The 25,919-nt window shown below is 40.8% G+C and overlaps 1 protein-coding gene and 1 long non-coding RNA gene across 14 annotated transcripts in view; one reads left to right on the top strand and one right to left on the bottom strand.

Annotated features, from left to right (window-relative positions):
• dtna (dystrobrevin, alpha) overlaps positions 1-25,919 on the bottom strand; it is a 146,099-nt gene that overhangs the window by 88,799 nt on the left and 31,381 nt on the right. The gene's annotated exons all lie outside the window — the stretch shown is intronic.
• Positions 342-10,012, top strand: LOC107078133 (uncharacterized). Its single transcript, XR_001479119.2, has 3 exons — positions 342-520; positions 7,759-7,916; positions 9,130-10,012. It is a non-coding gene; the product is annotated as an uncharacterized lncRNA (long non-coding RNA).

Below are 25,919 nucleotides of genomic sequence, written 5' to 3'. Positions count from 1 at the left end.
GTTCCAATCGCAAGATGGGCAATAAACAGAAAAGCCGCTATTAAAAGATAAAAAGGGTAATCATTATTCCAAATAACACCCCTCTAGAGTCAAGATCATCCAAACCCTCTTTCAGAATTTTTTTTTTTTTGGGGGGGGGGGTCCATAAAATATTTATCATAATGGGCAAATGGACCATGAAGTACCTTTATTGGAACACTTCTATTGTAGCCCGTGACATTACATTAACACACTGTACGGTACGTAGTCACTGAGGTGAACCTGCTTTGCAGCAGCGCGATCTCATGTCCTTATTTGTCTTGTATTTAGATTTCACGGCTTTTATTTTTACACAGTGGCAAACGGAGCGCAGGCCTGCGTGCTGAACGCGGGCCAAGCGACGCGGAGAAGCCGGCCGAGTGATTTTCTGGGAGGCTCTGCTGGAATGCCGTGGGCCCGGGCTGTCACGCAGCCGCCGGAGAGGGGAGCCCTGCCCTGAACAGAGCGCCCCTCTCCGACATCGATGTGCTCAGCCTCTCAGGTAATATCTGCATGCTTACAAAATGCCTATCGTTCAACCTGTTAAAAAAAAAACCCGACTTGAAACGGCAAATACAGCGGTATTTTATTTGTCACAAAGCTTTAAACGATTTAACTTGGCTCTACATCAGCTCAGGGCCAATATACACTAGCAATACAAAATCCAGGAGTTAATCCAAATGTCTGACTACGTAAGAACACAATTATTATTCATGCGATAAATTCGTTGCCTATGAACTGTATTTAAAGATCAGACGTTTCAAATTAAAAATGCTGAAAACGCACTTATGAATGAATAATTTGTCAGTGGGAGGCATGGAGGCAGACTGGTTAGCATTAGTACCTCCCAACGCTGGGGTTCTGGGTTCAATTCCTGGCGTGCTGTCTGTGTGGAGCTTGTATGTTCTCCCCATGTTTAAGTGGGTTTGCCTCAGCTTTTGGGGTTTCCTCCCACAGTATATCAATTTTTGTGGCTCTGCTGTGACCCAGAATTGGATCAAGTGGTTAGAAAATGAATGGATGGAATCTGTCAGCAATGGACTGCTCTCTTATACCCTTTATAAATCTGTCTTTTAATCAGATTCCAATTTGCCGTTGTGGTATCTCATCTGAACCTTGTAAAGTACTTTTGATCGATATTATATCTATAAGAATAGCATCTATAAGAATGATTTAAGCACAAAGCTTTTTACTGCACTGCCTCTGCTATTGTTTGAACGGGAGAGCAGTTTTGTGGTGTTCTGGTAACTGTAAGGACTTTGTCAAACCACCGGTTTCTTTCACCCTTAAGTTACAGAAAGCACCTTGCATTGCATTTGTGTCAGGACCGATACAGACACAAGCACACAGGCCCTTGAATCAGTCTGGAAATTAACAGTAAACTCAAAGCCTCAGGGCCCATCCTGCTGGAGACTTCTATTACAGTACACGAGCTATTTAGGAGACTAAAAGCCATAAAGTGTTTAAAATTCTGCGCAAAAAAAGACAAGTCTTGATTGGATTACTGCCTAATTAATACATATTTTGAGCTTATTACATTTAGAAACATTACTGTATGTCATATTTCAACTGATTTGGCTGAATCCCTCTCAAGACGTACTATACTTTGTACTATACTTTGTGGGAATAGAAAATGATATACAGTGTAGGCAGTGTAGGCAGATTAACTGGAATGCAAGATGCATCTTATTCCCAAGGAGGGAAAGTAATCAATACCCTTAAAAAGCATGCGTGTGTGTAGAAGAAATAATAAAGTAAAATACTGTTGGACACATTTCAGTGGAAATCCTGTCTAAAAAGGTTTTTGTGCATTTATTTGAAAAGATCCCTTGTTCTCATTAAGTTTGCCATGCCAGACTGTATCTTCTACACACTATCAGTACAACGGGTTTCCCTGGAGCCTTGCTTCTCTAAGTGAGAGCTGTATGTACTGTAGCTACACACAAAAAAAAATCCTACTTCTCCTTTCGCAGAGAAAAGTCATTCATTCTGCTCTGTGCTTGACTGCGTAACTGTTTTACAGTAACTCTTGCAAATGACAAAAAAGCCCAAGTCATTCAATGCTTTCAAAAATCCTAACAACCCACTAATTCATTTTAAAGTACTGTATGCCACAGACCCTAATGCACACCCCACTAGTCATACTGTGTGGGAATTGCTACAGACTCTATAAGCAAACTTTGTATTCTGAATTTACAGTACCTGGCACTTCTATGCATATGTTTTGCGATTGCACAGAGGTTAATTGCTTTTGGGGTCACTTGATAATCTGAACTGTCCAGAATGATTGGAAGAAACAAACCACTCCATCCAGCTGTGTCTCTACTCATCGAGGACCCACGACGTCCAACTACAGGCGTGTCAATGGAAAATCGGGCTCGCTGGCTTGACTGCAGGAAAGCAGCTGATAGCACAGTGCTGCCTCCCTCCTCATAGCCTGCCAGTACAGTGGTGGTCATACTTCAGAGACACTGTGATACTGGAGCATGATACCACCAGAGTAAAGGTCACGAATACGCCCCTGCGTATAACAGGGATCTCAGCCGCCCGGGCTGGGGGAGGTCTCCTTTAGCTCAGCTGGTAATTTCCCTGTTGCGTGACGCCGGAGACCCGGGTTCGTGCCCAGGCAGTGAGGGGCGAACTGGCAGGGCAGGAGCAGCAGGGGCGGAGACCCCCAGACCCTGTACACAAACACAAGGTTGGCGACCCCACTCTGAGGATCTGGAGCAGAGCCCCCACAGGTGTGAATGAAAGACGGCTGCAGATCCGATTGGCGCGGGGTCCGGGGGGGACCTGTTAAACCTCTTGCGTGTCTTATTGTTCCGAAGTTCCCTGATAACATCAAAATAAAAAAAACCTGATCTAAAAACATCATTCAAAATGGGTAAAAAGATGAGATGTGAGGATTTATAGAGGACTGACTAAACCTTTAAACCCTTTCAAAGACAGAAAGTGTAACCTCCCTCCAGGTATGTCTTTTGAACTGTATACATTTGCGGTCTAGGTAGTAATAGTCTGCCACACAATCTTCATTGTATTTCTTTATTCCAATATTTTTATACAAATGTAATGCGATTTGTACCTACTGTACAGTTATTTTAGCAAGTAATAAAAATTTCACTTGGCAGAAATCATATTTGCTTCAGATAAATGCAATTAATGCAGATCTTGCACACCATTGTTTAGAATGAATTTAATTTTCATCACGAACCATATGTTGGGGGGAATTAAATAATATTGATAATTTAGCAGCCTGGGTGAATAATGAAGTGCAATATTCTATTTGTCTGCTTTTGTCTGGACCTCAAGCAACATGGAAGGGCATTAGCTTTATTGAAAATTAAATTCAGACTTGCATTACTAAATCAAAGATTACAGAATTCCAAGGACCTCTTACCGTGCAGATCAAAGAAAAAAAAACACTACCCCTATTAAAAAAAAAAAATCTGGTGAGAAGAGATGGTAGAAAGTATATCTGAAAGGGATGGAGATTCTTTTTTCTTGCTTAGAAATGGAAACTGGTTAACTAGTACAGTAACAGTTTCCCCAAAGGTCAAAGGGCACCGAAGCTTAAGATTGATACAGAACTGCTCCCACCATTCTTCAGCAGTAGTGGTTGGCAAATATAAACCTAAAAGCTCACACAGGATTACAGATTTATACAGTACAGTTACAGGAAAATACAGCAAAACAGGATTATCCATAATATAACACATCTTTAAAGAAAATGACATTGCAGCAACAGATATCACGAGCTGAAATAAAGTATTCACACAACTCCATTGCTTGCCCCTACGAACAGAGGTTTCACAGCGGTGAGAACCATGGCCAGTATCAGTGGGAGTTTCACAGTGGCAGAAAAGTTTAATTTTAAGTAATGAGTGAAACAAACAAAGAAAGCCATTGTCAAATCCACAGTCATAGAGCGTCCAATACAAGAACTTTCTGTGACCACACGGCAGATAGCTTTCGTAAATCAAGACTGGAGAATAGTTTACTTATAGATAATAAACTGATCTATAAAGGCAAGCTGTAGCTTGGGTAATTAGTATAATAGACAAGAACAATCACGAGGGCCAGGTGAAATTGCTGTAAAGTAAAATAGCCAATATGTCCGATGGAGCCTCTGACTAAAGAACCGACAAAACAGGCACATTGACGAACAGCAACAATTCGTGAAGAAGCAGAAGGTTTAGAGGACAAGGCAGTGGTGTAATCCCTGCCACACATGAGCTGGTACAAATGGCAGCTGCCCCAGAGAGGGCAGGGACTGTAGGGTGAAACAGTAAAGTTGCACCCAAACTGGCCATCAACATCCAGAGGACAGATACAACCTGAAACAAATAAGCCAACTGCCAGATGCTTGGCAAAGCATATGTACTGCTTTGTATCAGTCTGTAATCAGCTGCTACTTGGAAAACATGTACTGTATGAGACAGCAGGCTAACCACTGTCTATCCACGATTAGAAGTTGGGTTGTAAGACAAGGGTCTCGAACTCATCGGCTGTGGTGGACCTGATTTGATTTAAATGTACTGTACTTCAGATGGACTAGGCATACTATACATTATTGAAATACTATGCACTGCCATTACATAGCAATATTTTGTAGTGTTTTGTGTTTATTTTAGAACTAAATATGTTTTTAAATTACAATTTAAAAGTCATTGCATTTTCATTAAATCCCAGCACGGCAGATTTACTGATTACTCTTAGAAACATGCTTTAATTTCTTGTAAGGTCCAGGTTTATATAGGCCATCGACATTTCAAAACACTGCAGTTTCTCTTCACAAGAACTCTATAGTCACCAGTATGCGGAAACCGGTTTTGCTATATATAGCTTTTTATTTTCAAAAGTAAAGAAGGTACAGTAGGTACACTTTGCCTTTTTGGAAGCAGGTATTTCTTAACTAGACTAATGATTTGTCTACCAAAAAACAGTAACACAGATGCAAACTATGGGCTGGGTGCCATTTGATGTGCACCTTTGGCACATCTTGTTGTTTTCAAGCTGCATTCAGAATTATCCACACAAGTAAACCAGTGAAGGACATTTTCCATCATTATGAAATCTCTACACTGTAGAAGGCCGCATAGTATGCTTAAGGTGTTACAGAGAATGACAACTTGGATTAAGGAGCACTGCTGGCATATTGCAGATGTGGGTCACATGTTTAAAACTACCAGTTTGAAATGTTTGAATTACCAGAAGTTTTGTTGCCTCGTATTGAATGACGCAGAGAATGACAGTAACATGGCGCTGCTCATAACTGGAAATGTGATGTAAACTGGAGGTTTTACACGTTAATGTGTACATTTTACTTTCATTGTGGTTTGGAATTCACTCATCAATGTCGATTCTCTCTAACCCTGAAATATATGAATAGCGTTGCAGTTCCCCTTCAGAGAGAGTCTCACAGAGTCAGAGGAGGCAGGCAGGCACAAGAATACGCCTTGCTGTGTCCTCGTCAGAATGGGAACGAATCATCTCTCGGTGGCAGGTGGGCAGTACTGAGTCTGAAGAACTGAGCTGCTCCCTGGAAGGAAATCGCACGTCTAATGCTCTTTTTTTAGCTGGAGTTTCCATGGGCTCGAACATCCTGCTGAAGGTGAAGCTTTCATAAGCTCGGCGGTAACGTTTTCCTTCTCTGTGTTGATAACCTATACTAATCTGCAGTGCAGATCCAAGCCCGAGGCTATTTTCTGCAATTATTTTCCCTCCTTGAAAGACAAATGCCTCTCCATCGATACTTTCATGCTGTTGATGAGCTCTTCATTGCACAACGGCACTTGCAAAAACGCCGGTGAAGACTGCGAAGCCTCCTAACGCATCCGATAACGCAGCTGGCTATAACAAGATCTCAACTTTGAAATGGGTAGAGATATGGACAATATCACCAACCATGGATGGATAGCTGGGTGACTGGCAACTCGTCAAGCTTCATTTCTGTCAGCTTTGAAATCTGAGAGAATGTATTTTCAGCATCAGTCAGAAGCAGTAAACTCCTCCCCCTCCTAGAGATCCTGTGCAAGAGAGGACTTGTGGCAGTGGGAGACTATGCTGCCTTGTATTGTATGTCAGCACGTTTAAGCGTTTGTGAAGGGGAGCTGCGTTGTGCGAAACACCTTTCAAGCTTAGGAAAGCGCCCTTCATCGGGATACAGACGTCACTCTTCTTCATCACCAGTATTGTCTTGTGGGCAGACAAGCTGTCTTCTCACAATTTGAAGGCAGCAACCCTGTTGCTCATGTTGCATTCAGCCTCTGACTAGGATAAGCGACACTGTCTTTCTTGCGTCTGACAACACCAGACAGCAGACAGTAGATGACTGTAGCTTTTGAGGCTCAGACATAAAGGGACTGAGGAAGCTGAAGCAATTGATCACAAAAATTAAATTTGAAATACAAAGTGTAACTGACCATCCACACGGGATTTTATGTTTTGCAATGTAATATCAAAGTTAAATGATGGAGACGTAAAAACATACTCAAACTTTGTCAAAGCAGGACCACCAGGATGGTACTGCAAAAACAAAAGGCAAAAGAAAGCTGTCCTTTCACAGACGTGACCACACTTTGCCATAAAGACCCTGTTAGCTCTCTCATTTGGCTCACAAACACTCCCGGAACAGGTTGATACAGCTCAGGAGCAAAAGCTTCCTGTTCCCTCTGGTCCCCTGCCCTCTGCTTCCTACCAAACACAGGCACAAGCCAAACGAGGCTCTTACTTCAGCAGAACATAATAATAATAATATTATTATTATTATTATTATTATTAATTGCTTACACTTATATAGCGCTTTTCTGGACATTCCAATCGAAGCGCTTTACAGGTAATGGGGACTCCCCACCACCACCACCAATGTGCAGCATCCAGCTGGATGATGTGACGGCAGCCATAGTGCGCCAGAACGCTCACCACACATCAGCCATCAGCGGGGAGGAGAGCAGAGTAATGAAGCCAATTCATAGAGGGGGATTATTAGGAGGCTATGATTGGTAAGGGCAAATGGGAAATTTGGCCAGGACGCAGGGGTTACACCCCTACTCTTTTCGAGAAACGCCCTGGGATTATTAATGACCACAGAGAGTCAGGACCTCGTTTTTACGTCTCATCCGAAGGATGGCGCCTGTTTTTACAGTATGGTGTCCCCATCATACCGTCAACATAGCAAACATGCCCAAACCAGAGACTCACGGCACGGAGTCATCCATTTTCAACTCTTCACTGAACTTTCAAGAGAGAGTGAGTTCTTAAATATTAGCACAGCAAGTACACAGAGCACCAGTGAATGAGTATAAATATACAGTAGCAGAAATGGAATGCAGCACTGTAACGTGAAACATGAGATATTAAAATTCCAACAGAGGTCTTTAGCTTCACCATCCATTAGTGGCAGATCAGGGTTTGGTTAGAAATTAACAAGCTAAAAATTAAAGTATACACTAAAGTAGAAGAAGACTGTCTGGAATCTTTAAACGAGTAGTCTTCTTTCACAATAATTTTTTAAATTATTTTCCGAAAAGCAGGCTGAAAAAAATACCTTGTATATACTCAGCAGCACAAGAAATGCTTGATATAAAACAGCAGTAATCTCTAAAAAGCTGAAGAACAAATTAGAAATAACTTTAGAAAGCGAAGCAGAATTAATTCTGATCACAAAATCTATCATTTTATATAATGAGTCGGGGAATGGGTTTCAAGTGGCAGAACTAATTTCAAATGTTTTTTTTTCAGAATTGTTTCATTTCCTTTTCGACGTCTTGAAGATATTTTTTCCAAGACTTTCAAAATGTCTGTTTTTTTCATATTTTGCAATTTGGAAAGGGAATTCTAGCACTAAGTAATTCTACTTTCAAAAAAGCTTACATGACGTCGGTCACATTTGGGAAAAGGTAAGATTCTGCAGGAAAAGACCGCCATGCCACACAAGGAAGTACTGAGGAAAGACACTACATCACGAACACTTGTGAAGAACTCAGTGCTAATAACCATCATCCAAGATCACCACTCTGAACAATGACGATGTGATATTAAACCAGCCTCAGCAGGCAGGGAAGATGTTATCTGTCACAGGCGAAGATTTAGTGAGCCATACATCAAAATCAGTTTACTAGACCACAGATTACTGCTCAAATTTCTTCTTATTGCAACCCTGAACTGACAGTGGTGCCAGCGCCCTCTAGTCTTCCCCAAGCACTGCTTGCCATATGCGCACTTGATTTCCACCAATGCCCTCCACTCCAAATGACTAAATAAAAGGACCGGGCTATCTAACACAGAACAAAAAGGCACACAGCACACCACTTAGTCATGCTGCTGGACTACTCCGGTACAATACATCAAAATAACTGTCAAAACGAGTGGGAGTTTCCACATCCTCACAACCTACAGTGAAATAAAAAGTGCTGTTATTATTCATAACACTGAAACTGCTATAAAACATCATGTCCTTTGTTGGTGCTTCAAAACAGCAGCCTCTGTTATAATGCAGAAAAAATAAGTATCACTTCTTTAACAAGCGGTTTGTCGTTTATCACAGCTAAAAACGGGAAAGCTTTTTCATAAGATTTCAGACACTTTATTCTGCTGTCGTGTGCATCAGCATGTTGTTTTCAAACTTAAAAGCGTAACCCCTTCGTTTGTTTGAAGAGTTAAGTATCTTTTGCACAGTAAATAGAATATGGAATAGATCAACAGCGCTATACTAAATTCAATTCAATTGTGTGGTCCTTGCACAAGGTTTCTTTTACCTGCCTGTCATATTTCACCTTTGATTTTGACTTGTGCCACTTTGATTGCCAGCTCGTACTGTAGTTTCAAAAGCTTCAACTAAAAAGGTGTCGATGCAGGGTTTTTAAGAGAAACTGACAACACTGCAACACCCTGCTGTGGTGGCCTATGGGGAAGCTGGACCTCCACACTATTAAAGTAGATTATCAGACAAATTCTGAAGTATTTTTGTCCCCCCAAAAAAAACAATTTTACAATCCATTTCATGAATTTCATTGTCTCAAAATGTGAAAAACCACATAACAAATACGTTTCCCCTTCACATACTATAATATACTGTTCTTTGAACTTTAACATTTAAACTTCAATTTACAGTGAGGTGTGGAGGGTACCATCAAAAACCATGAAATGTTCGTAACCGAAGAGGAATTCTCACACAGTTCACACCGGGAATGGCAAGAAAACCCACAGAGCTGCAGAATGACATTTCTTTTTCACTGCTGGAGTGACGGCGCCCGTATCTAACAGCAACAACCCTGATAAGTGACAAACTGACTATGGCTGGGAACTTGCGTTCAGGTGATGCTGGCGAACACAGACGTGCAGTACTGCCTGTGGGAGAGATAAGATGAGGGATAGGGGTTTAATAGTTTTCTGTCTGACAATGTGATCTTATCTCTGACCACTGGAAGACACAGTTACCCATGCATCTCGCTTCCCTAAAAAGTACACTGCAATCTTACAATAGTCTTTTAGCCCAAGGGATTTACCATAAGAAGGGATGGCAACCACCATGTAGCCATGAGTGTTACTCTCTTGATCATAATCATTATAAAATCCTGGAATTTGAAGTATAGGTATGCATTGGTTTCTCTGTTTAAATTATGTTACTTTTCTCCAGTACTCTTAAGGTTTATTTTTGTGTTCCTGCTCAAAAAAACATGCAGTCAACAGATTTTAAAACACACTGTAGTAGAAAACAGCAGTTTTTGAGATAAAATAAATAGCCTCGATTGTTAGTAGAAACATGAAGTCACTCTGTATAAAATGTAATTCTTGTATGACTTTTACATTTAAAAATGAAAATTTACATTTCACAACTGAAGCTCAGCAGGACATGGTCAGTACCTGGATGGGAGACCTCCGGGGAAAAACTAAGGTTGCTGCTGGATGTGGTGTTATGGGGACCAGCAGGGGGTCTATGTGGGTCCTAATACTCCAGTATAGTGACGGGGACACTATACTGTAAAAAGGCGATTAAAAGATGTAAATGTTTAAACATGAACAAGTCTCTTTCATAAGAATCCTCTCTTATGATAGGACCTCTAAGTACAACCCATTCTGTATTTATAATATTATATTTTGTTTCATCCTATAGCATTATCCTTTCCTTGTCTTAAAGATAATGTATAAGGGAGCAGAGCTGGAGGTTCCACCTCTTTTGATATGAAGAAATTTTATTTCATAATGTCATACAGTTAATCTTTCTTAGCAGTGTTCTCATACACTTTCACTAAAGCATCATCAAAACATCTCTCCTTAAAATGACCATCGCCTGACAAGACAGAAAGAGAATGCCCCATCACTGAACAAAATGAAATTCATCAACATTTCAGAAAACACACAGGTTTGTTTTCTTTCTTGAAACACACATTTCAAAAATGCCCCACATCGCACAGGACCTGTTAAGAGTTAACGTTTGGTGGAGGGTTAAGAATAGCACACTGTGCATATTTCATGAGTCACTGTATTCATGATATTTGGCGATTCGTTGCAGAGAGGAGATGTCTATACCACTACTGATCTCTAGTAAAGCAAGGCAAGGAAAACAAGTGTAGGGGTTGGGCTCGTGTACTGTACTTGCAATTTCCCAGAACACCATTAATGACGCAGCACAGTGAGCTGCTGCTGATGGGTTTGCCTTAAAGCCAGTTTAAATCAGGCAAGGGAACAGATCTAAAAATAAATGGCACATGTCCTTAACCCTTTACCCAGAGAATGAGCCACGGGACAGTGTGATTCTGCGTGGCCTGAGACTCAATGTTAGGAGCTAAGAGTTAAGCACCACCAGAATTGCCACTTCATGACGGATTCTTGGCAGAACAAGTCAAGACTGAAAGCAATGGGAATCAGATATCACTCTTCATTAGGAGTACATCACACCCCACGCCTCACCACAGAACACAAAAGTCAACTAATGGAATAGAAACTCTTTAGATCATATCATATCTATTTGAGGTTGGCAGCTCTAAACAGCGGGAGTGAAACAAAGGTGGGAAATGTAGCAGAAAACCATCTGTTCAGGGAAATTGCCTGTACGGCCCTGGTACTGAGTTCTAAAGTTTCATTCATTTAGAAGAATTTCCCAGGTACAGTGGCTGCTGCGTATGTAAAAAAAAAAAAAGACACACAACTGCCAGTCAATGTATGAACAAAAAATGACAAAAAAATAAATAAATGATTAGAGTGGGGAGCTGCGTCAGCGTGCGAGGTGCGCAGGAACAAGTAGAGATTGATTCCATGAGGAAGTGTAAAAGAAAGAGCAAATCGTATTGTTTTAGCTGTGGGGCCTTCTTCAGGTGTCTAAAATCATTTTAACGTTTGAACTAAACAGCCTACAGTGCTTGAGGCAGTGCTTTGTGAACTCTCGGTTTATAAAAGCCTATTGCATCCCACGCACAATGTAAAAGACGCCGCAGGGGCAGAAAATTGCTCGCGATCGACAAACAGCTAGTGTGTGCTGCGTTGACGTTCACTATTAGTAACTGCTTATAATGACCTATGTCATTCTGGCCAAGGGGATGGTCTGGGCCGTTGTAAGAGAAGGAAAGGAATGTTTCCTTCTGTTCCACTCATCAGGACCCTCCCAGAAGAACTAGTGCTCTTCTGTCAATAATCACCTGTCCACCCCAGGCAGTGTTATGGTTCAAGTCGCTTCGCAGGCATTTTATGTGAATGTGTAACCCTACCTCTGTAATCCTGAGAGTGTCTTATGTACTAAATAAACATCATTTACTTTTTGGAGTGGTCTAAACTTAGGAGAGACCAGCTGATCAGATGTCCGTTCTCAGACGCCTGGATTTTGAAAGTCTAGGAGAAATCACAGCAGGAAGCTATGAGCGGGGTCAAGACCAACAGAGCTTCCCAGTGCTTCAGGCTTGAGCAGTGTTCTCCACAGGAGTGTTCATCTGAACTCAAAGACAAGCTAAAATGTGAACTGGCTCACGAACGATTCCCTCGCAAGTTACATGGTCAGTAGTTCAAGGTGACAGATCCCTTTTCTTTCCACGGTGTGTGCCCCTGGAGAATAATAATAATAATAATAATAATAATAATAATAATAATAATAATAATTAATAATAATCATAATAATAATAATTGCTTACACTTATATAGCGCAATTCTGGACACTCCACTCAAAGCGCTTTACAGGTAATGGGGACTCCCCTCCACCACCACCAGTGTGCAGCCCCACCTGGGTGATGCGACGGCAGCCATAGTGCACCAGCACACTCACCACACACCAGCTATCAGTGGGGAGGAGAGCAGAGTAATGAAGCCAATTCAAAGATGGGGATTATTAGGAGGCCATGTAGCTTCAGAAAAGCTCGAGAACTCTGTTTTTTTTTTGGCCAAAGCCGAAAGGGCCCATTTGGAGCAACGTGACGCAGAATATTTACAATATAGGGCTCTGGTACGTTTTGAAGTAGATAGATAGCAGTGCCCATAAAAAGTCTACACACCCTTTAAAAATCTAGGTGTGGTAAGCTGGTGCCGACCTATCCAAACAGAATTATGACTGTGACTCAAGCGCCACCAGGTTCTAACTTATCCAACCCAGTTTTTCTATGTTTTTATTTGTAATTACTTTCCAAAATGGAACTCTTGGTTTTCACTTGTAGTTTGTGTGTTACAATGCAGAAAGGTAAAATACATTCTGATTTACTGCTATTTAAATCAATGGGGGCAGTGCGGTGGCTCTGTGGCTAAGGTTCTGCGCCTGTGGCTGGAAGGTTGCTGGTTCGTATCCCGCGGCCAGCAGAGGAATCCTACTCTGTTGGGCCCCTGAGCAAGGCCCTTAACCCCAACAGTTCCAGGGGTGCCGTATAAATGGCTGACCCTGTGCTCTGACCCCAAGCTTCTCTCCTTGTCTGTGTGTCCCATGGAGAGGTACAGTATGGGAAAAGACAAATTCCTAATACAAGAAATTGTATATGGCCAATAAAGTGATCTTATCTTATCTGTTTTGAAAATAAATTGCTGCAAGACTTGAAGAAAGAATGACACAATTTCTGGTGATTGAACATGAAGAACGTTACTGACATGATCAGCAATTTCCAACTTTAAAACATACGTACTGTAACAAAAATCATTTAAATCTCATTCTGTTCTGGTGACAACCAAACTTAGTTAAAATACCGGCAGAACGTTCTCATTTGATTTCTATACAGAATTTCAGTACTTTAGCTTCATTTTTTTTTCCTTGACAGCAGAACTATTCCAGGAGACTAAGCTGTCTTTTTTTAAGTAGGATAATGCAGCCCACTTTTTCATGTTGCTGCATTGAAACATTTTTCAACAGCAACAACAAGGTGGGAATCTGTTAGTTTACCACTATCTGACAGTGTTCTGTGGTAGAATTCATAGGAAACTAAGAATCGGTCTATTTCCCACGCACAAAAGCAGCAGGTCATGAATATATTGCTTTACACTGTCGTGCATTTCTCCATCTGTAAAAAATACACTGTTCCCAAAAGACCTAAACAAATGCTAACAATGTCTGGTTTAGTGCCTTGGTTTTATCATGGAAGTTACTAACCAAATTATTATTGTGTCATATTATTTTATTTTTGTGGAATGGCCCATTTGTGTTAAGCACAAAATAAACAACGTACATCAGCAGTTTTCTATGTAGAATGGATTTCCTCTACCACAACGTAACTGTAGCGTGGTTTCATTGGTATGTAAACGATACAATTTAAGAAAATTAAGAATTCCATTTGTTATACTGATAGTGTTGGTTTCTTTGTGCATTTTCCATCCTTTTCTTCAGCGATTTACCAAAGGTTTTCACTCTTTATAGAGAATAAACATATCTGACTTGGAGTCCTTATTTTGTGGACTGAACAGCTAACACTGCTGATTATTCCAGTAAATCTCCTGAACACGACACAAAATTATACGTGAATACACCAGTTGATTACAATGTGTCCTTATGGCATAAAGTAGTGCTTTATATTCACTGACATTAAAAAGGAGACAGAAATAATCAGATTACACTGTTAGCACTGAAAATAACCTCTTGCATTTCAGAAAGTACTTCATGAATACAATAAAGTTTTCTCCTAAGATATTTATATATGGATTAAATTTATTGGTCTGTTGCATCAGGATCATAAATTTCAGGGTTTTTTTTTCCCCAATAGCATTGGGAAGAGATATCCAATGAGAATTCCCAAGGTCATTGTAAGAGTTATTGAGCTTGCTGAACTGAACCTCTTTAAAGTACAAGTATTAATGAAAACCATAAAACTCTGACCTCCTGCCTTTAAACAACAGAGGCTGGATCACTTTCACCATGCGTTTTAGCATCTGCTTGAGTTCTGCAACCTTAGAATAAACTAATACAACATTCTAGCACATTTCCCACACTTTCATGCCTGAAATGATGTATGAAATACATTTACCAATGTTCACTTTAAACAGTAACAGCAGGATAGGACTGGATCATTACAAGTTGGAAAAAAAGCTGTCAAGAGTGGCTTACTGTGAAACTAAGTTCAGATCAACTTTCCACAATATTCTGTATTTTCCCAGCAGTCAGATTTGTCTCTAAGATCTGCACTTATCCACAAATCTATCAAAAAGTGATCATTTTAGACTGGGTTAAAGCACAGGTAAAATTGATGATGTATGATCTTTGTCCTAAAAGGATTAGAATGACAACAACACAATCAATATTGTTAGCCATTTAATGAATGATATCATATCCACAGTCTGTTAGTTTCCTGATCTGTGCATTGATGACATGAAGTGAAAAATTTGCCACACTAAAAGCAGAAATAATTTAGTATTGACCAGTCGTACCATTTCTTTAAAACTTGGAACATTTTCAGCGAGTTGATTTATTGCATCAGTGAAGAAACACATAAAAAGCTTCTGAAGGGAATCTAACTTTTTCCCCCCATAAGACTTGTCCCAAAATTCACAGGCTAAGAATTGTTTTTCCCATCTCACAGCAAATTTTAAGTGACAGGGATGCACAAGTCTAGTCACGATGGGGAAGAGGATATCTGCTTTTATTTCTACTAAGCCCTAATAGTAATTGAACACTAACAATTGATCTCTAATAATAATGTAATAATAACACCTTAATAACAAAGCCCTAATAGTAACTGAATCATTGACTAATTTCACAAACTGAGACCCCACTGCTCTGATACAGACCATTAAAATACCCCCACTACTATACTGCCAATACAGGTATTGGTTTTCACAGAATAGGAGCTACGGTACCAAGGGATTTGGGAGTTAAAAGATTCCTGATCCTCTGAAATTACACTTCCAATCTGAAAACGGAAGAGAGAGTACAATGTCCTACTCAGATTCTTATACAGGGTTAGTCGAAATGTTTCCAACAAGTATAAATGCCAATTGTTTTACTAAAGTTTTGTTTTCTCCTCCGCAGATGGTGAAGGAGTACAATGTAACTGTTAGAAACTTGGATATTTATGCTTCTGTTTGAAACCCTTCTTTGTCACAGTAACCCATGTCATTAATTTGTAATAAACTGTCAAAGTTGTCGACAGCATTTGGACTAACCCTGAAAATTGAACACGAAGGCACACTGAACATCAGTACTGAACATCAGGACAGGCTGCAACCAAGGGGAGGCTTCGGATCTTGTGGAGGGTTAGGGAATACGGCTTAATTTGTTATCCAACTCAATACAAAGACTTTAAGGGAGCTTATCGGAATCTAACATCCAAGCAGTTTAAAAATAACAAAACCTGTCTTTTTTTTGCCACTGGACTGTGGCACGAATCTGCTTCTAGTGAACACTGTTTCGTCTCGATAAATGGCTGATCATGGTTAATGTTGTTTTTGTTCTGAATTGGTGCCTGGGGGCCACACTTGATTCACCAGTTGTTGTTGTTTTTTTATTGGGGGGGGGATCTTCCCCCTCAAACCAAGTGTTTAATGTCAAAACTGAGCTGGAAATTGAATATATATATATAAAATTGAATATAAATCGCAGCTGCCCAGTGCCGTTCCTTCGTAAGATTCATCTCCGTTTCCGTTTATGGGATGCGCATCCTCACAAGTGAAATATATAATAGCGCCTGTCACCCGGTTATGAAAACGAAAAGTGTCCACGCTCAGCCAACGATAATCATAAAAAACTGGAAACTCTTCACTTCAGGATATATCTGACCCCAGAGGGCTGTGACTAACACTCACTTGCTGTCCTTGCTCTTACATTACTCTTTCCTGTCCATCAAGCCGCACAGAAACTTATTAGCGCTTTGCAACATCCAAGCAACATCAATGCTACACTTACTCTGCACTTATCTGTGCCTTTATTGCCGTTTTATGCTTCAGTTATTTGCACCATTTGCATCTCCACCAGATGCGATTGCAAGTCACATCGGACAGAAGTGTGGCCAACGAATACATGTATAGTGGATATCAAGAGTCTCCACGTCCCTACTGAAATTTCAGCTTTTGTTGAAATTTAAGTGTAAAAAACAGTAAAATGTGAGAACTCGAGGCCAGTTATTAACAAGAATCTTTGACCTTTGAACTCCTGGAGATAACCCACACGAACACGGGAAGAACATACAAACTCCACACACACAGCAACCCAGGAACTGAATCTAGGGCATTTCACAGCAATGAAACAGCACAAACCACGGTGCCACCGTGAAGCCCAACTTTAGTCGTGTCAGATATGATACATTTTGACAGTCATGTCTATCCTATTCCTTTGTTTCCCATGTTTTGACACTATCATTCTACCGTTTCTTCTTCAGACAGACTGTGAAAAAAACGGTCTAATTCAGAGCATATTTAGAGCAAGGAAAATTATTAAATGAAGGGCTCACTTCAAAATGTCACAGTGGGTGTGAAACAAACAGGAAGTTGAGACCACTGTTTTCTTCCAATTTTATTTGGTTTTTGACACAACAACACACTCGAGCTCCTCCTTCTGCCTTTTCCTCGCTCCTGCTTGAGAGTACTCAAAATCCTGCTAATTATCCCGATGTGAAAATTCCAACAATCCCATAATTTCACAAAACAGGTGAGCTCCCACAGTTGAGCTCCAGTGCCATATTTGCGAGATGAACTGGTGTGAAATGTAGCCTCTGAGACTCAGAGACCAGTGAGCAGGCACGTGCTTGTCCAGGCTGTGTGAGACAAATTGGACAGAAACCCACAAGACACCATCTTCAGCTTTGGTGCAAATTATGTGTCACAGATGCACAGTTTATATTGCTTCCAGTGGTGGCCACACACATTTGTAAGTTGAGACTTTCCCAGTAGACCCCCCTGTTGATGACAAATTATTATCAGCATAATGAATTTATCTGTGTCATGTCTGTTTACTAAAATGTTGGTGCACCTGCTACAAAAAGATCAAAGTTGATATCTTGTGAAAATAATGGTGAAGCTGTCGCAGACGTAACTCGTCATTTTTATTATTATATTTTTGAATTAATACATAATCATCATTATTAAAAATAATCCAGTACACAGCTGGTTTAACAACCAGTTATTACAACGAAAACCAAATAATGAAGGCTTGTGCTTTCATTCCATCTCCGACTACACCTGCTCATTAACTAGCACACGATAGCTGGAAGAGGGCAGACGAAGGATTTTCCCAGAATGGGAACAATCCAGTCCCCAGGGAATAATGATCTGGAGTATAAAGGGGGTGGCTTGGTAGAATTCAAGCACTGGACGTCTTTTGTTTGAGTGTATCACAGGCCCTGGACAGATGGGAGACTAATAAACTAAAGCAATCCATCTATGTGTAGGGCTGTAAAATTTAACAGACCCTGCAACTGCCAGCTTAGTGAAAAAACAGAGTACTATGAAATAGGTTTGTATGCGTGGTTATCTGACATGTAAAATACTGTCAAGATCATAATTAAACAGTGTTTCTATGGAAAGCAAAATGGTACAGCAAAAAAATTATTAAATGACATCCACTATCTATCCATCCATTTTATAATCGCTTGTCCAATTTAGGGTCACGGGGGAACCAGATCCTATGCCAGCATGCACCAGGAGCAAGGCAGGCTACACCCTGGGTGGGATGCCACTCACACACTGACACAGACACAGACACGCACACCAGGGCCAGTGTTCCCAGAAGCCAATTAATCGACCAGTATGTTTTTGGTCTGTGGGAGGAAAACAAAAGCCCCCAGAGGAAACCCACATGAACATGAGGTGAACATACAAACTCCACACGGATAGTACCCCAGGTCCAGAAGTGCACCCAGGGTCAGAAATGCTAACCACTGCGCCACTATGATCCCCCATGACATACACTATTACTAACATAAAAGCACACATTACTTTGACAAGGAAGATATCTGATATGGGCATTTAAGGTTGAAAAAATTCTACTCGTGTCTACTACTCATTCATACCAAACTAATCTGGCCTAAACATATAATTTGTGGACTTTTGTTGGAAGAGCCCATCACTCTTTGATGCTATAATTTATTCCACTGACATGCTATCTTTAGAGAAACCATAAAAGCCTGATCAAGCTTAACGCCTAATACAGGAAACACTATGGGAACCTCAAGCTCATATCTGGTACTGTACATGGGTGAGCTCTAATCGCACAGAAGACTGAGCCCTGAGAGTGTAACAGCCAACTACAGACAGAAACACGTGGTTATTCCTCTAGCCCTTTATCCTCAGATAATTTAGAACCCTTTTACTCATGTATTGATCAGCAACCAGTCTTCACACGCCTGGAACGCAGATACTGGTATCAAGTCTTTTATTGTGGGTATTCGGACAGTTGTGTACGCATTTCCAGCTGAGTTGGAAATGCAAAAACATACCTTGTGCTGCGATAGGAGAAAGATATTCAACTACTGAGTTCAACAGAAGAAGGGGGGAGGGGGAGTTCAAGAATAGTTTAAAAGGGAATTTGTGCACTTGTGTATTATTTGACGAATTCAGTCCTACATACTTTGGCGTGGATGATTAAAGACGCCGTGTCCGGGTTCTCACAGGTCACAGAGAAACAGTGTATTAACCCTCATGTGCGTCACCCGTTATGACCTGCAGCCTCCTTATTATAATATTATTATATTTTCAGCAGGATCAGCTGATCAGAAACGGCTGCACTTTCCTTTATCTTTAAGTAACAAGTTATTTTCCTCCCCCAAAGCTAATCTTCTCTTTATTAATTCATGTTCCCTTAATGTTAGTGCATAATTGTTCCCTGTACTCACAGTTAGTATACATTTTCTATATGGGTCGTTGCGCAGGATAAGGGCATCTGCGAAGCGAATGAACGGCGATAATACGCAATGTGACAAATCAGCAGATCTCCAGTCTGAGTACGGTCACGCGGGGGTGACGGATTTTGAGGAGCCAAATTCGCGGATAGTCAAATTGTACGCTATAATCTTCTATAAACCCCCTTACTAACCTCTGACGATAATACAAGATATTCAATATCAGTATAAAAACGTACATAAAAGTAAATAAGACAGCTGTAGAGGCTCACTAACTAACTCTCTTAGGCGATCTTGACGAATTTTTCGGAGAATAAAGCATTTGTTCAATATTTGTTTTTATTTTTCCGGAGCCGATCTTCGTGAGCGAGAGCGTGTCAATTGCGAGTCTACTGTACTGACAAAGTAGTTTTTCTTGATGTATTTCATCACATTACATCACTTTCCAAAACTGCTATATCCAATACAAGGTCGCGGGGGAACTGGAGCCTATCCTGGCAAGCAATGGGCACAAGGCAGGGTCTACCAGGGTCTACCCTGGACAGGACACCAGTCCATTACAGAGCACACACAGAAACACACACACACACCAGGGCCAATATTCCCGGGAGCCAATAAGCCGACAGGCAGGCCTTTGGACTGTGGGAGGAAATTGGGGAAGCTGGAGGAAACCCACTTGAACACAGGGAGAACACACACTCCCCGCACATAGCAGCCCAATTTTGGAATTGAACTCTAGTTATATACATAAAATTGTACTACACGTGATCTGTATTCATCTGCATTTCAATACTATCTGAACATACCTCAACCAATTCATACTACCTACTGTATGTTCTTACAAACATGATAGGTACTTCTATCTAGGGTCACAAGAATGGAGTACAGTATATACAGTAACTGTACGAGTTCACAGTTTGGTTTCCACGGCGACGCATTCTTTTGCTGGGTTAAGTAGGTATTTTAGAATGAATCACTAGTCAGCCTATAGCTACATTTACTGCTTTTTGGTATTTATACCCTTTCCTACTGTAAATTGTTCATTGGAATCCTGTTTACTATCCAACATTTCGCAAGTAACCACCTATCAGAATCACTTTATAATTTCCAATTTGTTTCTCAGATGCAGAAAATGATGGATTTCTTTACATTAACAGGTGCTGGAATAGGCTTATACCAAGTGCTTTAAGAGCTTATACCAAGTGCTTTGAGATTATTACTGTTCTCAAACTAACAACAAAATTCAACAACGCTACTTATAATGGGGATTAAATTTGGATTTGAAACAAGTTAAGCTCTTCAATCAAATCAGCAGTTTTATTATTTACTGTATTTTGTTTTTAGTTACTAAAACAGTACAGTGTCAGGTAATGAAATGTACAGGTTTTTTTGTAAATGCGTGAAAAGGCACTTCTAATTCATTTTCTGCCTACATTTTTAAGCGCATGCTTTATATGGTGTTTAATTATTCTTAATCATAAGGTTTTAAAATATTTATTTTTTTGATTCGCGATTATTTCATTTCTCTTCCCCTCTATAAACTGGGAAATGTGTCTTTCACTCTCATGGACTGCTGCTGCTACATTCTCTCTCTTGCTCTCTACTCCCCACTGTGATCAGCACACACACCTGTGAACCTTTAAAGCACCATACATCCTGGTGAACCTGTGCTCAGCACACACACACCTGTGAACCTTTAAAGCACCATACATCCTGGTGAACCTGTAGCTCTGCTCTCCTGTCCCTTCTTCCTCACCCGCTGACACAGCTAGAATAAATAAGCCCGGATCGCCGCGATGTCATGGGCGGTCATTCACAATACATGTTCAATATAACGAATGGCGATTCTACAGGTAATTTCCAAAATAAAGGAAACGACAACATAAAGTGTCTTAATAGGGAATTAATTAATTGGACCACCATGAGCCACTAGAACAGCTTCATTGTGGCTTGGCAGAGATTCTACAAGTGTCTGGAAATCTACCAGAGGGATGTGTCACCATTCTTCCACAAGAAATTCCATCATCTGGGGTTTCTGTTGAAGGTGATGGAAAACGCTGTTTCGGCGCCGCCCCAGGATCTCCCAGTAAGTGTTCCATTGGGTTGAGATTTGGTGACTGGGACAACCGTGGCATGTGAGTTACATTGTTTTCATGCTCATCAAACCATTCAGTGACCACTCCTGTCCTGTGGATGGGGTTGTGTCATCCTGGGAGATTCCACTCCCACCAGGACAGAAACGCTTCACCTCACGATGAACATGATAGCTCAGAATGGCTTTCTACTTACTGGCATTTACCTTCCCCTCTAAGGGACTGAGAGGGCCTAAACCATGTACACAGCATGCCAGGAAAATGCACCACACACCAAAACAGAACCCTTCACCCTGGGAACTAAGCACTTGAACCTGGAGGCTTCTTTTGACTCATTTGACCAGATGACTTTTTTCCGCTGCTCAATAGACCAATGCCTGTGTTCTTTGCACCACTTTAACACAAAAGCGTATTTTATAGGTGTACTAAGGGGTCTATGCACTGTAACCTGACCAGTAGTCTGTGAAATTCGGGATGGACTGGACTTGATAAAACTGCCTGCTCACACATAAAGGGACATTTGCAGTCGGCCGATACAGGGTTACATGTCTCTCTTGTCTTGTATCTTGAACCAGTGCACCGACACCACGGTCGAGGAGTATGCGGTTGCGTCCTCAGGTGCCTCCAGCCGATGACGACTTTCCCTCAGACTTCAATGCCACCAGCACCATAGCCACTGCTTCTCCTGAAGGATCAGCACGGTGAGTAGACTTCACCACTGAAGCTCCTGCAAACGGGCCCCAACAATCACCACTCTCTCAGAATCACTCACATCTCTTCTTCTAGCTTCAGCTGGGCCTGCCTGGCATTTTTATATTGGCCATAAGCATGGTGGGATGTTAACTGCTTGACTAACTCAGGAACATCACCTGTGGGGAAGCACCAGCTTTCAATATTCAGTATTTTGTATCCCTCATTTACCCGTTATATAATGAACAGGTATTTCTCTCTATACTGTATATTCACTCATCAGCTAAGAAAAGGTCACTTCTGACTTATGAAAGATCTGGGTTACGGAAACATTTGAGGATGCAAACCCTTATGTAACCAGGGGAGTGGGGTAAATGTACAATCAAAGGATATTTAAGTGCATTCATGTTCCGATTGATAAGGTCCCTGCTTTGCGCTTTGTGAAGAAAACCTAATAACTGGATGCTGATGTCATGTGTTTCACGACTTGCCCTTAATAACACTGTACCTCCATATGTACCCTATAAATATTTATTAATATGGCATAAATGTTCGTGTTCCATCTCAGCGACTAGAAAGGGTTTAAAGAATTAAATTTCATGCAATTAAAAAAATTAGTTTTCATCCCTATGAAATCATGTTTGAAGCTGTCACATGAAAGATGATCGTCTCAAGGCTAGCTAACTGCTGTAGCCTACAGTTCATCTTACAATCTGCTCTGTTTTTTGAGTAGGAGAGTAATGCCATTATTTTTCACTGCAATGAAAGCAAAAACAAGGATGATCTGTAGTGGTTGTTCTTTTAAAAACAACCCAAAAAGTCAAAACAGCTGTTATATTAAAAAAAAAACATCCTGCATTCCTAGATTTAAGGGCAAAGATGGCACAGTTACTTAACCTATCTCACTGCAATATTTTCATATATCATAAAAAATATAATCAAATTTATATTTTAAAAGAAATGGATTTACTCAGATAAAGAACTCATAATAAACCAGCAATTAACTAAAAGTTAAAAGACACCATGGGAATGTTACAAGACCCATTCATTTCCAGAAAAAAAGCAAATTTCAGAACATAGTATATCAGCCCACGTTCCAACTGTCAATGTCTACTAGAGTAAGGCCTTTGCTGGTTCCTGTGTAACTCTTGATTAACGTGATGCCTGCTGTCTGAAATGTGTGCTGATATATGCGTAGTACAACCAGAAGACCTACACATGTACTGAAAATTAATACTCTTCTTTACAAACTAAATAATGTAATGTGTAGCACACCAGCATTATAACTGTAAAGACACAAATAATAGTCTGCAAAAGTACTGCAAAAAAAGGATCTACAGTATAAATTCTTCTAAGTGTGCCCTCTCAGGGTCATGCAGCACATTAGGATTAACATATTAATTATGTGGCCTGTGACCCACAGGGGTTACACACTATAATCCCATTCAAATACCTAAATTACACAATGGATTGTCACCTTTGACCATACATATGATAAACCGGGATTAAATAAGAGATCCATGTTGCACATGGTGCCTGGAGGTGAATGATTAAATTATTTTAACAGGTTAAAAATAATTTTACATCTAAAACCGCAAGTTTGATATAAAACACTTCAACAACATCAGCTAGTAAATGCAGAAATCAGGAAGACCTGAGTGATTCCATTTTTACACTACACAACAAAAGCAGTATCTATTTCTTGACACATTGAAAGCTTTCAGAACGAAATTGAAAAAATTGAGTTGGTCACAGACTTGCACTTTTTCACTCCTCCCGTTGCCATGAGAAATGTATTTCACCTTTGTTAGGCTCAGGTTTGTGCTTACTGTTGTACTTCTCCGGTACACAAAAGAGAAATCCTGCTTAAAAAAACAATTTAAGGTACTCCACATTATGCTGGCATCAAATACATTTAAGCAACACTACTACTCACCAAACAAAGCTAATTTTAATTTAATTAACTAAATTATTTAATGGCAGGAGTATTTGGTGCTTCTGATTTTCCGTCTCAGACCTATTTCAGCTACTGTATATCACCCTGCAACTCACAACAGGCAGGCTACTGGTGAGCCTGGTCGGTACCTGGCTGGGAGACCTCCTGGGAAAAACTAAGGTTAGATAGATACTTTATTAATCTCATAAGGGAAATTGCAGTGCAACAGCAGCCAGGCACAATCAACACACCACAGAACAACATAATAATACAACAATAAATACAGTCAGTTGCTGCTAGAAGAGGTGTTAGTGGGACCAGTAGGGGGCGCTCACCCTGCAGTCTGTGTGGGTCCTAATGCCCCAGTATAGTAACGGGGACTCTGTACTGTAAAAAAGTGCACTGTCCTTCAAATGAGACGTTAAACCGAGGTCCTGACTCTCTGTGGTCATTAAAACTCCCTGGGCGTTTCTCAAAAAGTGTAGAGCACGTTCAGCAATAGACTGATTCATCCACGGTGCGACAGGGAGCGCTACAGGAAGTCATTCTTGCCTTCTGCCAGAAGACTGTACAATGCATCCACCTTGCGTCTGGGCGGAGGCAACATTGACAGCGACCTGTTTCTGGACTGAACAGTAAACTGATACATCTGTTATTTTTCTTTTCCCGTTTTAAAACCGTTTTTTGTGCAATATATGCCAGGCACCTGTGCAATACATTTATATTTATTTAAAGTAATATTGTGCAATACGACTTTTTTGTGTATAGTTCTGTTCTGGTTTTGCTCTGTTCTTTGTGTGTTCTGGGCTGCGAGTAACTCTTCTACTGATCGTATTGTATGTATTGTATTATTATTATTGTATCATTCATTACACTATGTCTGTGTTGTCTGTGCTGTTGCACTGCAATTTCCCTCATGGGATCAATAAAGTATCTATCTATCTAGAGTGGAACTTGTGAAATGTTTAATGTTAACCGATTCAGGAAATCCAGGGTCACGTAGGGCAGCCGGGGCCTAACCTGACAAGCAACGGGCATAAAGCAGGACACACCCTGGACAGGAGGCCAGTCCATCGCAGGGCACATACAGTACAGACACAAAAAACAGAAATCCCACTGGCAACCCCACGCAAACACGCGTGAGACAGCACCTCATGCCCAGAGGCAGCACTGACAGGTAGCGATGCTAACCAGTGCGCCGCTGTGCCGCCCATAAAACGTATCTTCCGTAACCATTATTTTTCTTCACCAGGTTACCAAATGCCATTAAACGCCTCAGTAGAGGATGTACTACCTGATGTACTATGAATTTGTCTTCAAAAAAACAAACAAAAGACAAACACTCAACCAAAATTGTTGGGGTACTGTCCAAAAAAAAAAAAAAAACAACCAACAAAAGCAATAAGACGAGCTGAACGCCCACCCTCTACTCACAAATAAAAATATCTTAAACAGAGAAGTCTATTCTGTAAGGAAAGCTAGGAAAAGACAGTGACAAGGTCAACCCAGTGAACGTCTTCAGAAACCAACAGTGAAATACAAACCAGATGCCACATGTGGAAGCTCCTTGGAAAGGCATTCAGAGCTGAGAACCGGGGGCAAGTTTTTCACCACGGGGCACCCACTAGCACCCACTAGCTACCCAGCCATGTCACTGAGTTCATCCTTGACTTCGTTCAAGAAACAGCTGGATGAGATCCTTGCATCAATGAACTACCAAGCGGGCCTGTTAGGCCAACAGGCCAAGGCTCTTGTTTGTAGCCTCTCTTATGTCCTGTAAGAGGGTGAAAGGGGGAGACAAAATGGAGATTCTCATCTAAACTAAATTCCACAGTAAACTGTGGAGAATGACCTGCTGTCCTTGGTTATGTCAACAAACAGCTAAAGACAACTGGTCAGTTGATGCTTTGGAATCAGAAAGCAGAGGCTTCCAGTGAGCTTAAACTCTGCTGCCCA

Source organism: Lepisosteus oculatus, chromosome 6, assembly GCF_040954835.1.
Source record: "Lepisosteus oculatus isolate fLepOcu1 chromosome 6, fLepOcu1.hap2, whole genome shotgun sequence".
NCBI classification, from domain to species: Eukaryota; Metazoa; Chordata; class Actinopteri; order Semionotiformes; family Lepisosteidae; genus Lepisosteus; species Lepisosteus oculatus.
Note: the sequence above shows the minus strand (reverse complement) of the source record. Positions and strands in the feature narration are given on the sequence as shown.